This window comes from Lissotriton vulgaris, chromosome 4_1 (assembly GCF_964263255.1).
Source record: "Lissotriton vulgaris chromosome 4_1, aLisVul1.2, whole genome shotgun sequence".
Classification (NCBI taxonomy): domain Eukaryota; kingdom Metazoa; phylum Chordata; class Amphibia; order Caudata; family Salamandridae; genus Lissotriton; species Lissotriton vulgaris.
In genome coordinates, this window is record NC_141691.1 from 1,542,010,781 (window position 1) to 1,542,027,886 (window position 17,106).

Below are 17,106 nucleotides of genomic sequence, written 5' to 3' on the forward strand. Positions count from 1 at the left end.
AAACTAAACTATTTGAATGCACTTCCAGGCCAAATGGCAGCACAAATTATGCATTTTTTATATTCATTTTCTCTTTTTTTGTCGTGTTTTTTCTTCTTTAAAATAACCTAGTGTGTTGTATTTTTCTCGAATTTGCACTTCATGTAAAATAAATAGCACATAATCGGTCACAATCCATGCCATGGCTTGTTCAAACGTTTTCCATGATATTTGCAAATGAAAGGAGTGGAAACATTTCCTCTTTTTGCTTGTGTTTTTTCTCCTTTCTTCACTTCCTTACAGTCAAAAAAATGACACAAATGTAAATCGCTGCCCTGGTGCTGTTCCATTCTAACTTTTGCTGATAAGATATACACATTAAAACATGAATCAACGGCTAACCCTGCTTTTTCTATCACTGCTTGAAATATCAAAATCATTTTTAGATGTACTCTTTGGAAACCTGTGAATGTAAGTATTTGGCAGGGCATGTTCTGGACTACTTCATATTCCATTGGCCGCAGTCCGAGAGCGATTTATGCAATTGCAACTTGAAATGTCACAATAAACTTTTACAATTGCTCTGTTTTCCGCATTGCAGAGATTACTTGTCAGTAAATAATAACATAGCAGTCAGCATAAAAATGGTCAGAAACTATTCAAGCATTTTGAGTGATGACATTTTGCTGCTCTTGCGCTTCCTTCATTCCACACGCCCAGGCTAATCATGCAAAAAGTACACACTTCAAAAAAGATACAACAAGTTAAAAATGTTTTGACAATAAATGCAGACACTGTCAAACTGCTATACATGCGGTATATAAATAGTGGATCAGGTGGGATTGCGCCCGCGACTTAGGTCTGCTTGATACTTTGTAGTCTTCAGACTGTTGTTTATTTCTTAGCTCATGCTCTAAATCTTCACTCAGTTTAATTTCTATGCCTTGGACGTCTTAACTACTCAGTGAATCTCTATTGAAATGCGAATATGATCTGTCTGGGCGCTATTACCTCAGGTTGTATAGAAAATCTGGTGGCCTCATTTTTGTCAAATGAGTGAAGCAGGTTTGGGATCTGACACTGTGAATGAATATTGTCATTCATGAAAAAGCTGAAACCGGTCACCTGTTCAGAAACTTTATGTCTAACTTCCGAAGGTGTTTTGGAATGTAAGGGTTATTGTTTTCATCTTATTGAGGTGTTTAATAGAGCGTGGACCCAGAGAATAGCAGCGTGCCTTGTATAGAACACAGGATTATGTACCGTCATATGCTGTGTCAGATGGATGGGGAACGTTTACTAAAGTTAGCACTTTAAAAACGTGGCTTCATCAACAGTCTAGTAGAAAACTGTAAAGATTCAATAGTTGCTTTTCAGACAGCATTTGCAGATCTGATTGCAGGCCACATTACCAGACTACAGGTCTCATGTCATCACTGAACTCACAATACAAACAAACAAGAACAGCTCATGCAGAAAGGGACTCAAAGTCTGTTATAAAGCAGTCAATAACCAATCGTAGTTCCTCAGATTAGGTTTATCAGAAACAGCCCCACACCGGTGGTGGTGCGTGGGTCAGTGGAACATCTGTTATGACAGTCCACGTCACAGGAGGTGAACCAGGGAGGAATGGAATGTGGGGGAACTAATCAGGGAGGGCAGAGCACAGGGGGAGCTCACGCGCAGGGGAGGGGAAGGAACCAAGCGCAGGGCACGGGAGGGGTGGCATAAGTGAGATACAACACATCTTCCTCTCTTGAGAGTTTTGACAACTGTGCCACGGGGAGAGGTAAACATTAACATGGGGGTAAATAAACTGGAGACAGCTAGTCACATACAAAGTCATCCAAGCGTTTTGGTCTTCGGATGATTCTGCCAAACCTTCCAGAGACCAACGGCAAGTCAGGTGCACATTCAGAGTCCGAATGGGAATCATCGCTAGTTCTGCCGAACCTACTACTGAACCTGTGACCGTCAGACGCAACTTCAGAGTCAGAATGTGGGTCATCGTGACAACTCCGATTATATGTCGAAGTGCTAGGATTGACACCAACAGACCGATCTGTTGATTGACCATCATCTGAGTCAGTGTCAGGTTGGAGATCGTGTGTGATGACATTTCTAGACATATTACTCTCTTCAACACAAGACCTATCAACATCCACCCACAGATCATTGCTAACCATAACATGTTGCTGTTGATTGTGAGTCTTGCCTCCCGGATGATATTTTGCCAGTCTGCTCATGTGCCATACTTTCCCATCACTGAGTCTTGCCGCATTGTTAAACAGTTCATCAATGTAAAGAGGGGCAGTGAATCTGCTTTCTCCTTTCTTTACTCTTTTTTCCAAACAAACTTTCACAAGGTCGCCGACTTTAAATGCATGTTCCTTAGCACTGTGTTTCGAATCATACCATTCCTTGTAGTATTTCTGGGCTTTGATAATGTTATCCTGATGTTTTCTGGTGACCATTCTATTTGCTTAGATTTGGACATCCACCCCAGGTCGATGCTTAAAGGCTGTCTGCTTCTCATGAGAACAAATGGTGCTGTGCATGTGCTGGCACACGGAGATATCCTGAATGCCCAGATGAGTTTGTAAATTTCTTCTTCCCAGTTTTGGCTTGCGTTTCTAGATAGTTGTATATGTCCCTTCAAGACACGGTTGAAACGTTCAGTGAGACCATTACCTTCTGGATGGTAAATTGAAGTGGTGTGATGAGTGATACAGTTCCTTGCTAGAAACGACTTGAATGCCTCTGAGCAGAATTGTGGACCATTATCTGTGAGTACTGATTTAGGTAATCCTTCACTCAAAAACAGTTTGTCCAAGAAATTAATGAATTTTGAGCTGTCAATTTCATCGACAATTTTTATTTCAGGCCACTTGGAGAAATGATCTATCGCCACTAGGATGTACTTGATTTCACCGTCATGTCCTTCGATGGGCCCCACTATGTCTAAGCCCAATTTCTCCCATGCCATTAGGGGGGGGTTGAATTGGAGAGAGACTGACTTTTGACGTTTTGAGGGTTTTGTCTGAGTCACAGCATTCTACACAGTTCCTGACCTGGACCTCAATTTGTTTGTCAATACCCGGCCACCAATAACTTGACCTGACTCTCTGCTTAGTCTTGGTGATGCCAATGGCCTATGTAGAAACAAAGGGGTGGCTGGGCCCAATGGGAGGGAGGGTAGGTAGGGCCACACTAAATTGAGACAAAAAAGTATTTACCTATGCCTCCAAAATATGAGTTAAACCCAACTTGATTAAGGATAAACAATAGTTTATTAGTTTACCCTGACAATGATTTATGTCTTTGAATATATCTCAGTTAACGACAATTCTCTTCATTGTTTTTAAACAACAGACATAAGATCACCATCAACCTCATATCTAGCCATATACAATTCAAAAAATGATTGGTGCATATAAACAGTGCGTGAAGAAACAATCAAACACAATTAAGGAAAAATACATACTCTTTACATGGACAAGAATTATCATGTGCAAAATCAGAAAAGAACAGTTCATAGAAACAAATCACATTGAAGGAGCGAGCGAGAGAATACAGTTTTTTGTCAAAATTCACCCTCAACTCGTCAAACACAATCAATATGTACTCTTAAAGAGAAAAAGCCCATTTTATGCATCAGTCCTAATGACCCTTAGTGACAGGGAAAATGCCGACGCGTTTCAAATCCTGGAATTTATTTACAGGATTCTCATCAGGGCGCTGTGATTGTGGTCCATGGGAACTGTTTGTGAAAAAAAGGAAAAGAGGATTTTGTTCAAGTTTTATGACCTCTGGCCATTTGTGACGGTAAAAAACGCATGCATGGAAATGCGGGTTACCTTGTTAAATGATGCCACGAGGGGCTCCTACTTGAATGAAGGATCGTCTATGCCATGTGAAGTTTGGGCTGCAACAGAGCACACCTTGTAAGTATTGTGTGATGGGAAAGAGAGTAAGCTGGCCGCAAACTGTATGAATATTAGAATTAAAAGTTTACCTTAGATGCAAGCCGTCCTTCGGCAGGTGTGCCGGTGACGGAGTTTTAATTCTCCAAACTACGTTGGTTTATCTGAAAATGGAGAATTTAAGGCAGGGTTGAAAAAATCAACTTGGCTGAAGCCGAATGAAATGGAATTGGCATAACGCCGGGGAACTTACTTGTGTGCGGTGACGCATGGGCAGGCTCGCCGGTATTGGGAATTTTTTTTGTTTTCGATCTACGAAGCAAAGAGGAAGACGGGTGTAACTTGTCTGATTCATTTGAAAAAACCTTTTGTCCCAAGGCGGGTTGTGGAGGTTAGGTCTTACCGTCAATGGACGCGAGGAGCTCCGCTAGTCAAACTTACTTGTGGCCGGCACACTCTGAAAGTGTTTGTGGCTATCCTGTGCTGAGCCAAGCCGGCTTCCTGAAACAGACATCATGTGATGCGCACTCGTCCAATCAGGGACAAGGCCATGTTTGATGCATTGTGGGACTTGGAGTCAGGATTCGGGTTTATGCCCGGTTTATTTCACTAAGGGAGTTAAGGCCCGTGTTGACACTGTCAAATTTTAAAATCAAATATGCCTCTTTGCGGAGTTGCATCGTTTCCACATCTGGATAGCGTTTGGGGTCTATCCAGACCAATGCTGTCCATTTAAAATCATTTTCAGTGTGGTTACTGTTTAGAAAGTGTTCCACCATTGGCGCGGATATGACTTTTCTCTTAATGCGAGAACGATGTTGGGTGATTCTCGCATTGATCGGTTGATTTGTTTTCCCGATGTAGACTCTGTTGCATGGACAAACCACTGCATAGACGATGTTTCGGGTCTTACAGTTTGTGAAGACCTCGTGTTTCCACTTGGTGCCGTGATTGATGAAAGTGTCATCCTCTAATGTGGTGGAGCATGATATACAATTTCCACATTTGTGGTGCCCACGAAGAGGTGTCAAATGCCACTGAGCTATTAGGTCACTTTTGGGTGGAGGAATATAGCTGTCAGCTTTGATAAGTTGTTGACCAATGCTCGCATTTTTTCGCATTGCAAAGATGGGTTTTGAAAGGGGGTACTCAAGGGATTCCAATAAGTGCCAATTCTTACGGATTATGTTTTTGAATTGGTTTGTGTGTTGACCAAATGTGGTAACACACACCAGTTTGTCCATTTCCTTCTTTTGTTTTATCTGTAGGAGTGTCTCTCTGGGGGTGTACTTAGCCCTGTTTTTGGAATGTTTGAGTAATTTTTTGGGGTACCCTCTTTCTGCCATCTCACTGCAAAATCTGGTTGCGTGTGAATCAAAGTCTTTAAGATCGCTACAATTGCGTCTGATCCTTAATAGTTGGCCGTAAGGCAGATTATCCTTTAGGCTTTGCGGATGCGAGCTGTTATAATGAAGGATCGTGTTCCTGTCCGTTTTTTTCATATGCAAAGAGGTTGTCAACTTAGACTCACTGGTGCCTACTGTGACGTCAAGAAAAATCATTTGTTTAGAACTCGAGTTCAATGTAAATTGGATATCAGGGTGCCTAGAGTTGAGCCATACATGAAATTGATCAAGGTCGGTCTGGCTCCCCTGCCACAGGAGCCAGACGTCATCAATGTATCTGAGCCATTGAATGATATGGCCTGAGAAGGGATTATTGCTGTAAATAAATCTCTCTTCGTATTTTGCCATATACAACACCGCCAGCTCCGGCGCATACGGACAGCCCATGGCCGTCCCTTTGATTTGTATGAAAAAGTTGTTCTCGAACTTGAAGTAATTGCTCCGCAGAGTGATTTCAGCCGATGCGAGAATGAATGAAGAAGGCACTCAGTGGGGTCTTTCACGTTGTTCTAGATACAGCTCAATTACCTCAAGTGCCTCGTCTTGCGGTATCTGGGTGTATAGCGATGCGACATCCAATGTCACCATCAAATCAGAAAGTTCATTGAATGTGCGCCCCTCAATGCGAGTGATAAAGTCTGTGGTATCCCTGAGGTGCGATTTCACTAGTGTTATGCACGGTTTCAAAAAGAAGTCAATGTATTTTGATACAGGTTCTAACACAGAATCGCACCCGGACACTATGGGTCTTCCCGGTGGTGCCTTCTCATTTTTGTGAATCTTAGGTAAGAAATAAAGGATTGGCGTCCTTGGAGACTTTTTGTTCAAGAATTCAAACTCTTTAGGCCCTAAGAACCCTTCGTCCAGGCCTGTCTGCGTGATTTTAGATAATTTATCCTGAATGGCGTGGACGGGATCTTCTTTGGATGCTCTGTACCACTCCCGATTATTCACGTGTAGTTGGCCTTCAGTGAGGTACATGGGACGGGGCCACAGAACCACCGCCCCACCTTTATCTGCTTGCTTTATAACAATTGACGTGTCAGATTTAAGATCACCAATTGCTTTCTGAATGCCTTTACTGATGTTATTTTTGACAAAGCTGTGTTGCTTCTCAAGTTTGGTGAGTGAAGACAGAACCGCCTGTTCAAATGCAATGATTTGTTTCGGGATATTTGTTGTTGGGGTGAATCTGGATTTAACTCTAAGTCCAGTTACTTCTTGTGTTGACGTCATTTCGGCATCAGCGAAGTAAGTTTTCAGCCTGACTTTGCGGCAGAAATCAAGTGCCTCCAATTTCAATTTCGTGAAATCGGTTCTCTTAGTGGGGACAAATTTGAGGCCCAGGTTTAGAAGCATTTCCTCATCTCTCGATAATTCTCTGTCAGAAAGATTTATTATGGTGGACAAATTTAATTGTTGTAATTCTTGTTGCGAGTGCGCATTTGCCACGGTTGTTTGAAGCTTGAGATGGCAGAAAGAGGGTACCCCAAAAAATTACTCAAACATTCCAAAAACAGGGCTAAGTACACCCCCAGAGAGACACTCCTACAGATAAAACAAAAGAAGGAAATGGACAAACTGGTGTGTGTTACCACATTTGGTCAACACACAAACCAATTCAAAAACATAATCCGTAAGAATTGGCACTTATTGGAATCCCTTGAGTACCCCCTTTCAAAACCCATCTTTGCAATGCGAAAAAATGCGAGCATTGGTCAACAACTTATCAAAGCTGACAGCTATATTCCTCCACCCAAAAGTGACCTAATAGCTCAGTGGCATTTGACACCTCTTCGTGGGCACCACAAATGTGGAAATTGTATATCATGCTCCACCACATTAGAGGGTGACACTTTCATCAATCACGGCACCAAGTGGAAACACGAGGTCTTCACAAACTGTAAGACCCGAAACATCGTCTATGCAGTGGTTTGTCCATGCAACAGAGTCTACATCGGGAAAACAAATCAACCGATCAATGCGAGAATCACCCAACATCGTTCTCGCATTAAGAGAAAAGTCATATCCGCGCCAATGGTGGAACACTTTCTAAACAGTAACCACACTGAAAATGATTTTAAATGGACAGCATTGGTCTGGATAGACCCCAAACGCTATCCAGATGTGGAAACGATGCTACTCCGCAAAGAGGCATATTTGATTTTAAAATTTGACAGTGTCAACACGGGCCTTAACTCCCTTAGTGAAATAAACCGGGCATAAACCCGAATCCTGACTCCAAGTCCCACAATGCATCAAACATGGCCTTGTCCCTGATTGGACGAGTGCGCATCACATGATGTCTGTTTCAGGAAGCCGGCTTGGCTCAGCACAGGATAGCCACAAACACTTTCAGAGTGTGCCGACCACAAGCAAGTTTGACTAGCGGAGCTCCTCGCGTCCATTGACGGTAAGACCTAACCTCCACAACCCGCCTTGGGACAAAAGGTTTTTTCAAATGAATCAGACAAGTTACACCCGTCTTCCTCTTTGCTTCGTAGATCGAAAACAAAAGAAATTCCCAATACCGGCGAGCCTGCCCATGCGTCACCGCACACAAGTAAGTTCCCCGGCGTTATGCCAATTCCATTTCATTCGGCTTCAGCCAAGTTGATTTTTTCAACCCTGCCTTAAATTCTCCATTTTCAGATAAACCAACGTAGTTTGGAGAATTAAAACTCCGTCACCGGCACACCTGCCGAAGGACGGCTTGCATCTAAGGTAAACTTTTAATTCTAATATTCATACAGTTTGCGGCCAGCTTACTCTCTTTCCCATCACACAATACTTACAAGGTGTGCTCTGTTGCAGCCCAAACTTCACATGGCATAGACGATCCTTCATTCAAGTAGGAGCCCCTCGTGGCATCATTTAACAAGGTAACCCGCATTTCCATGCGTGCGTTTTTTACCGTCACAAATGGCTAGAGGTCATAAAACTTGAACAAAATCCTCTTTTCCTTTTTTTCACAAACAGTTCCCATGGACCACAATCACAGCGCCCTGATGAGAATCCTGTAAATAAATTCCAGGATTTGAAACGCGTCGGCATTTTCCCTGTCACTAAGGGTCATTAGGACTGATGCATAAAATGGGCTTTTTCTCTTTAAGAGTACATATTGATTGTGTTTGACGAGTTGAGGGTGAATTTTGACAAAAAACTGTATTCTCTCGCTCGCTCCTTCAATGTGATTTGTTTCTATGAACTGTTCTTTTCTGATTTTGCACATGATAATTCTTGTCCATGTAAAGAGTATGTATTTTTCCTTAATTGTGTTTGATTGTTTCTTCACGCACTGTTTATATGCACCAATCATTTTTTGAATTGTATATGGCTAGATATGAGGTTGATGGTGATCTTATGTCCGTTGTTTAAAAACAATGAAGAGAATTGTCGTTAACTGAGATATATTCAAAGACATAAATCATTGTCAGGGTAAACTAATAAACTATTGTTTATCCTTAATCAAGTTGGGTTTAACTCATATTTTGGAGGCATAGGTAAATACTTTTTTGTCTCAAGGTGGCCTATGTGGCACAATCTTAGAATTTTGTCTCTGAGTGTGACAGGGGCTATAGCTTTACCGATTCTGTACAACACACCGTTTTCCCAACTGAGTTCATTTCTTGTTTCCCAGCACGCTTTGATATTGTCATGTAGGTTGCGCTTTTCAGGCCATGCAGAGTTGACGAATTTGCATACCTCTTGCAGCGTTGAGTCGTGCGACATGTGTTGACTCCATTCTTCCGCAGATATTCCATCCAGGTCAGTGTTGAAGAGCAGAGCCACTTTCTCCTCATCTTCCTGTGTGGCCATGCTTTCAGTGTGAGGCAGAGGCAGTCTGCTGAGGAAGTCTGCAATTTTGTTTTTCACTCCAGGCCAATATTCCACCGTGTAGTTGTAATCCAACAGCTTGATTGACATTTTGCTCAGTCTTGGTGAAGCATTTTGTAGACCCGAGGCAGACAGTATCTTGATCAATGGTTTGTGGTCTGTGCGAAGATGGATTTCGTATCCCCACACATATGCTCTGAAGTAATTGAGCGCCCATGAACAAGCCAGCATTTCACGCTCAATTACAGAGTACTTTTCCTCTGCAGAGGTGAGCGACCTGGAGGCAAAGGCTACAACCCATTCTTGGTTCGATGTGTCCTTCTGGGCTAGAACAGCACCAATTCCCTTGTTGCTTGCATCGGTGGTTAGATAGATTTCTGCTTTGGGATCAAAACCTTTGAGAAAAGGTGCCTCGCTGATTTCCTTTTTGATGGTATCAAAGGTGACCTGACAGTCAGGTGACCAGACAAACTTGGTTTTATTTTTCAGTAATTGTCTTATACTGTAGGTCTTTTCTGAGAAATTCCTAATGAACTTAGAGTAATACTCCGTCAAGCCAAGAAAAGCTCTTACATCTTCTTTGCTTGAAGGACACGGAGCATTGACGATTGCGTCCACTAAACCTTGTTTGGGTTTAATGCCTTCATGGCTGATGGTGTGCCAAGGTAAATCACTCTGTCTTGTGAGATTTTACATTTGTCTAATTCTACAGTTAGACCATGCATTTTCAATTTGTTAAAAACTTGCCTAAGGCGTGTGTCATGTTCCAATTGGTTGCTGCCCATGACCAGGATATCATCCTGGAAAAACCTGATGCCATCAACACCTTCCAGAATGGATGTCATGACCCTTTCGAACAGTGCTGCAGCAGAGGCTAATCCAAAAGGTACCCTGGTAAACTGATAACAACCAAAGGGTGTGATAAAGGTTGTGAATTTTTTACTGTCAGCGTGTAGTGGAATTTGGTGGTACGTGGATTTCAAGTCTAAAATGGAAAATACACACATATCATTGGTGGCACTAAACATTTCACAAATACGTGGTAAGGGGTATTGATCTACAATAATGTTCTTATTGAGGTCCCTGAGATCGATGCAAAGTCTAATTTTCCCATTGGGACGTTTCACAACTACCAAGGGGGAAACCCATTCCGCTGATTCCACCTCTTCTATAATACCATCCTTGACAAGTTTGTTTAATTCTGCTTGAACATCATCTCTCACTGACACTGGTAGATGTCTTACCTTGTGAATGCAAGGAACAGCTGAGTCTTTTAGTTCAATTTTATGTTCGAAGCTTTTAAGAAGACCAACTTTACCTGAGAACATTTCTGGAAAGTCTTTTAGTATTGCCAGTTTACTAGAATCATTAATAGACAACACCGGATCAGCACTGTTGGGATCGAGCATGATACCAAGATCAGCTTGGTCACTCCAACCAAGGACAGAAGGGCCTTCCTTAGCAACATAAAGTCTGCAAAATGCTCTCCTGTTTTTAAATTCAAATTCTAGATCACAAGTTCCTAAGAATTCTATGTTGTTTCCCGTGTAGCTTCTAGCGATGACCTTTGATTTTTCAAGAGTTGAGCCAACTTTATCCGTGAATTGCTTCCACACATTTTCGTTGATAATCGTGAAGGGAGACCCAGAGTCTGCCATCAGATTGACTGTCACACCACCCAATTGTACATCACACATGGGTTTTTTCTTCTTAGTTGGCGTGAGTTTCAACACGTCATATTCGATTGAGAAGACATAACTGACGCTGTCGGAGTCAGAATACTCAGAATCTTCGTCTGTGGAATCACTCTGTTCATGAATTTGTCGGACCTGTCTGCTTTGTTTATAAACTTTCCTATTGCATGCTTTAGCGATGTGTCCAGTCATTCCACATGACAAGCATTTTTGATGTATAGCTGGACACTTTTTTGAATCAGCTAAATGGGATGGAGACCCACAACGATAACATCTAAGTTCAGCAAACTCATTGTCTCTAGTACTACCACGTCTTTCACTGCTTTGTTTTGGTTTACTTGGTTCACTTCTTTTGTGATATTCATGTCTCACTTCTCTTTTATTTCCTTTGTGTTTTAGTTTGGTTGCATTAGAGGATCTTATAGCTTTAACTTCCACAGGTTCATCCATAACTGCTTTGGCGCATCTGCCTGTAAGTTCAGCTTTCTTGACAAGAGCAACAACTTCCTTCAAAGAAGCCTCTCCATTAACCCAAAGTTTGTCCTGGATATTGGGGTTGCTCGCGTGCATAATTATTTGATCACGCACAAATTCCTCTTGCAGTGCTCCAAATCTGCAGGTTAAGGCTAAGTTGTTCAAGGCCGCAACATAATCTTCAATGCTCTCTTCTTTCCCTTGCTTTCTTCTTGAGAATTTGTACCGGTCAACAGCGACACACACAATAGGCAAGAAGTGGTCGTCCAGATCATCCAAGGCATGCTGATATACATCATCACCCGTTCTTACTTTCTTCTCTATGTTGTTGTAGGTCTTAACACCGCCTGGACCTAAACAGTACAACAGTACTTTTTTTTTCTTCACAGCCGTGAAATCGTCATCTTCCACTGTCTCAATGTAATTAATAAAGTATTCTTTCCACTCTTTCCAAGGCATGCATGGTGCACCTTTTAGAGGTAGGAACGCTTGAGGTTGCGAAAGATTTAAGGAACTAAGAGCACACATAGCGATGGGAAACCTTCTTGCTCAAGTTCTCACTGTTGCCTGTTCCCCTTTTTTTTATATGAGTAGTTGTGCTCAGGTTACAAATATACTAGTGAATTCACTTTATGCACCCCTTTTGGAATTGTTCTTGAAGCTGTACTTTACTTTTTTCAATGTGTGTGTAGAAGTTGTTACCATCACAGTTCATAAATAGTCACTTTACTCAGATTAGTATTCATCCAGTTGCTCTTGTAAAATTATCGGCCCCTTTTTATTCACATTTCGCAATGTTCACCAATACAGAGCGTTGGTCAGGCTCGAACACAGAGACTCAGGCAGCACGATCAATTTCAATTACTTTTTTTTTTTTTTAAATGGCCTCCACGCTGCGTTTCAGTGACGTCACGCGTCGCCTAGCATGCGCAGATGTGGTTGATTTGAGGCGCGAACAGCTGACAGGAATTCCTTTTGGTGGATGCGCACGGCTATCGCTGACAGGAATACTCCACGCTGGTCTGCCTCTGAGCGGAGGCGACCTCAGGCAATTTCAGACGACACCCGTGAAGAGAAAATCCAAAGTGCCGTGCGGCCGTACCTTCATGCGATGCTGCAGCTGTCACGTCACGAAGACGAAGTCCAAGACGAATATGGACTGCAAGGCACCGGATGTCCTGAGATACTCAAATCTCGGCACAAGGCATACGCTTCCACAGCCTCCAATCAAACACAAAACAGCTTTCCAGGTAGAAGGAATTTGTTCCGATCTTTAGATTGATATTAAATTTCCTTTAAGTTTCCAGTACGTCAGCTGTACCTTGATGTACCACGGTGTGAGGCTGTAGTTCCGCTCGTCGCCACTGTTATAAAGCAGTCAATAACCAATCGTAGTTCCTCAGATTAGGTTTATTAGAAACAGCCCCACACCGGTGGTGGTGCGTGGGTCAGTGGAACATCTGTTATGACAGTACACGTCACAGGAGGTGAACCAGGGAGGAATGGAATGTGGGGGAACCAATCAGGGAGTGCAGAGCACAGGGGGAGCTCACGCGCAGGGGAGGGGAAGGAACCAAGCGCAGGGCACGGGAGGGGTGGCATAAGTGAGATACAACAAAGTCACTCATCTGCAGCCATTTGCTTATGGAGCGAATCCACCTTAGAACATTGGCTCAACTGGCTGTCTGTCATATCGTAGAACAGGCCACGGCATATCACCTCTCTGGAAAGTCATTCTTGACCGTCCTGCCGTGCACTCACGTTAAAATCAAAGGGCCTCAGGGATGGGGTTTTGACATAGGGCAGTGCACCAAGTCACCTTGCTGCAATGACCTATGTCAAAGTGAAAGGGCAGGAATGCACCATATTTATCCAATACGGTACATTCTTTTCCTTTCCCCAAGCGCTGGTCCTGTTTCGGCAGCTTTGCTCCAAACCAGAGACCCTTGCACTATAGTGCAAGGGGGCCTGTGTTGTCAACAGGATTGATTTTGTGCAGGAAGGGGTAATCCAGAGCACAGTGGCGGTCCATGCAGGTGAGTGAGGTGGGGCTGTTGGAGCGGTGGTGAGAGTGACAAGCGACAGGATAAGTAAATTAAAATAAATAAATAAGTAAAACCACTTACCTTGCGCTCGCTGCATCGGCGAAGCAGTGAGCGCAAGTTAAGTGGTTTACATTTTTTTAGATTCCTTATCCCATCATGCTTATGTGCACAGGCCCTCACTGCCTGACAGGCGTTTTCTTCTTTCTATGTGAGCTACAAAATGCAGCACACATGGAAAAAGGAATGAACAAGGAGAAATACAATTATTTCTCCTCTTTATGGCTCACCTTAGGAGGCATAAGGTTTTCATGCATCCACAGGTTTAAATGGTCTTGTAAATCTTGGGAAGTGTCAAAATCCATAGATGTTGCATGGGAACACCATCTGCAACACCCATGGGACACCTCCCGAGCTCAGAGTAAGGCAACACAGAGATTTGCACTGCCTTGCCGTACTCCATATCTATGAGGCCGTTCAAAGCCATGCAAAGTAGCTTTGCGTAGCCTCTGAGATATGATTTCATGGTTTGCACCACTGAAGAGTCACAAAAAGTGATTCTCCGGTGGTGCAAGGGTCTCATATATATGCGCCAAAGTGTCTGGCTGCTCAACATTGTCCACCCACCAATCTGCAATGCCTCACCACCTCAGGGCCGTACTGGCCATAGCGGGCACCGAGCAATCCCCGGTGTGCTGCACAGGTGGGGGCCGGTTTTGGGCCCCTAGGGGCCGTTTTTGATACAGGGCCGTTTTAGCAGCAAAATCGTCCCTGTACCAAAATCGGCTGAAAACCGGGCTCGGCAAACAGCTCAGCAGCACCTCCAACACCTCCCCCCCCCCGAGTGGGTAGGGGGGGCGGCCGAGCACTGTGCCAGGGCCGGTTGAGGTTCCCAGTCCGGCCCTGCACTACCTGCCAGGTGTTCCTTTTGCTCAACCCCTCCAGTTGCGACTTCTGTACCTGCTCTGTTTTAACCCCGCAAAGTGTATGCACTGCAGAATGAGGGCACCAAGGTTGCCCAATCCCTAGGTGCTACATCAAGTAATAATGAAAAAATAGTAAGAAAACTAGAGCATACCGCCAGAGCCGTGGTGCGCCAGCAGAGCCTTACCTGCAGCGACCAAGTGGAACACACTGGTGCTCAGCTGCTGCAGCTTACCATGGCGTACTCCTATTAGGACTGGGCTGCATAGTGCTCCTGAACGTTGCGCCCTGCGCTGAGAGCAGTGATGTACCTTCTTCAGGGTTAATTAGCCTCCGGAATACTCTGTCAGAGACAGTGGCACTGTTAAATATCTTCTCCAACTGTCCACCTCAAACTGCCAACTGCTGTAGCTGTTGAAGCAACAGGATGGCACCACCGCCAAACAGGTAACCCTGGGCCGCGTGGCGGATGCGGCAAAGGTGTGACTTGTGATGATCTGTAGTTATTAAGATGATAGATTTGAAGTCCAACATTTCTCCGCAGCTTACCTGGCAAGAATGCTCATTGAGTCAAACGTTTCACAGTGAGAGGCCAAATTAGTGTGCGGTCTCTAGGAACAACACACACTATGTTTTGAAGAGCATTACTAACATTTTATCATTAGGGATATGATGTGCGGGAAGATGTCTATGTTGGTTGATGACACTGCACACCAGGCTTCCCGTTAGAATTTCCCCGCCACCTTCTGCTCACCTCCATGCCCGAGCCCGCACAATACATAGTAATGAGCGGAGCACATCATGCCTGGGAACTCCTGCCTTGGAATGCGGTGCTACGGGCATCTCTCAGACAGCCCCACCTCTCTGAGCAACTCGCCACATCCCTTCTCCAGGTCTGACAGAGAGCCGTATGGCTGATATTATCTGAGCCCCTCAATAGCAGAACCTTCTGGAACAGTTGCAGACAGGGTCACCCGGGGCAGCTGCGCTGAGAGCTGCCCACACTGGCCTCTCCGCCAGCAGTGGTCTCTGAAAAAGCACGGTGCTTTGGTACAGCAGCAGTCAGTCCAGGCCTTACATTAGCAGCTGTCTCAAAGGTTCCCACTCACATCGCCATGCTCTCTGGCTCAACAACAGTCAGTACCTGGAATAGCAGCTGTTTCCCCAGCTGTCTCTCACAGCTGTGTGCTCTGATGAACAGGCAGTCAGTCCTTGGCAGCTGTCTCTAGTAAAACAGAAGAATTATCTGGTGCAAGTTTTCCCTCTCACACAGAGCCAGGTTAGTAGGAAGGTGCTACGGGCATGCATATAGGTAATGGGAACGCCCCCTCCTTCCCCTCGTTTGGTAGAAAAATACATCCATAATTGAGGTTCAGAGTGGCCTCCGGACATCTGGGCTTCTTTGCCACTGCACCTGCTGCATTATTGAAAGATAATGCTCTGCAAGGGTCAGCGTGTTCTCTGCTACAGATGAAGTCAGTCCAGAGTGGATCAGCTGTCCCAATAACTCTGACTCTCTCTGTCTTACACAGCACGGCTATCGGGTGCAAGAGCAGTCTGACCCTGGCACATCAGTGTTTCAAGAACTCTCTTTTACATAGTGGTGCTGTCTGATTCAGAGGTCAGTCGCGAGAAAAGTAATATCCAATACCCCTCTCTCACGCCACGCACAGCATGTCTGGTGTTATTTATGGGCAAGAGGGTGAATGAAAGAATGAGTCAATGGGTAGATGTGCAGATGCATGATTGCAAGGACGAGTAATTAGGGGCCAGATGTATGTAGGTTTTTTGATGTCGCAAATGGCCCAAATCACAGAATCAGCAATTTGTCTTTTTACGTTTACCAACTCTATTTTACAATTCGGTAACCTATTACAGAATCGCTAAATATATGAGCAATTCAGTATTAGGAAGGGGCGTGTTAAGTGCGTCCCTTCCTAATAGCGACTTGCAGTGGTATATAGGAATGTTTTGCGACCGAATCGCGGTATTCGAAAATATTTTCGAATACATTCACAAAGGGGAAGGGGACCAAGGAAACCCTTCCCCTTTGTGAATGTATTCGAAAATGTTTTTTAAGAGGCAGTGAGTGAATACATAGATGCTTTTATGAGTAAGTGTTTCGAGTGCTTCGAGTGGGAGATTGATTAGGGTGTGTTTGAGTGAGTTGCTGTGAGAGAGGGTCTAGAGTAAGCTTGTGTAAGTGGGTGCATTATACGTATGAGTAAATGCTTGAAGGTGGATCCTGGGTGAGTTAGAATGAGGAATGGGCGTGATTGAAGCAGTAAGTGCAGGGGTGCATTGTAATGAGTGAGTGCGAATGGCCAGCAATCTAGAGCCTACCAAAAACATATCTGTTGGAAAATGGCCCTCTCTTCAGGATCACCAAAAAGCTTTAGCCTTCCCATATTTTCTGGCCTTGTTTTTGTTAGCCTTAGGACTCTGAGCACCTTACCTCAGCTAACCAGTGCTAAAGTGCATATGCTCTATCCTTTAAACATGGCAATGGTGTTTCATACCCCACTGAGATATTTAATAGACGTATAAGTCCTTAGTACAGTGCACTGCATGTGTTCAGGGCCTGTAAATTAAATGCTATTAGTGGACCTGAAGCACTGATTGTGCAACCCACTTAAGTAGCCCCATAACCATGTCTCAGGCCTGCCACCGAAGAGCGCATTTGTTCAGTTTACACTGCCATGCTGACCTGACAAAATAAACTTTTTGTCAGGCCCAAACCTTCCTTTATATTCATATACGTCACCACTAAGGTAGGCACTGGACAACACAGAGGGCAGGGTGTAATGTATTTAAAAAACATGACATG